Below are 282 nucleotides of genomic sequence, written 5' to 3' on the forward strand. Positions count from 1 at the left end.
CAAAGGAAAAAAAGGAAAGATGTGAGGAAAAAATTATGTTAACATCACAATGGATGGAGGTAGGTGCGTCCTTTTCAAAGTGAAACATGTGCAAACTCAACGAAAATATTCCCTGGTACATGGAGGAGAAAGGGTGGGAGAAAGGGAAACACGCACAAAAATAACTGAATCGTGTTGCACCGATGTGCATAATTAATAAGATGCACAATATGAAGAAATAATAGGTAGAAACAAGTTGAGGCTTCTACTTATGTTGCCCCTTGATCACATAGTAAAAAAAAA

This window comes from Trypanosoma equiperdum, assembly GCF_001457755.1.
Source record: "Trypanosoma equiperdum strain OVI genome assembly, contig: ctg_1110, whole genome shotgun sequence".
Lineage (NCBI taxonomy): Eukaryota > Euglenozoa > Kinetoplastea > Trypanosomatida > Trypanosomatidae > Trypanosoma > Trypanosoma equiperdum.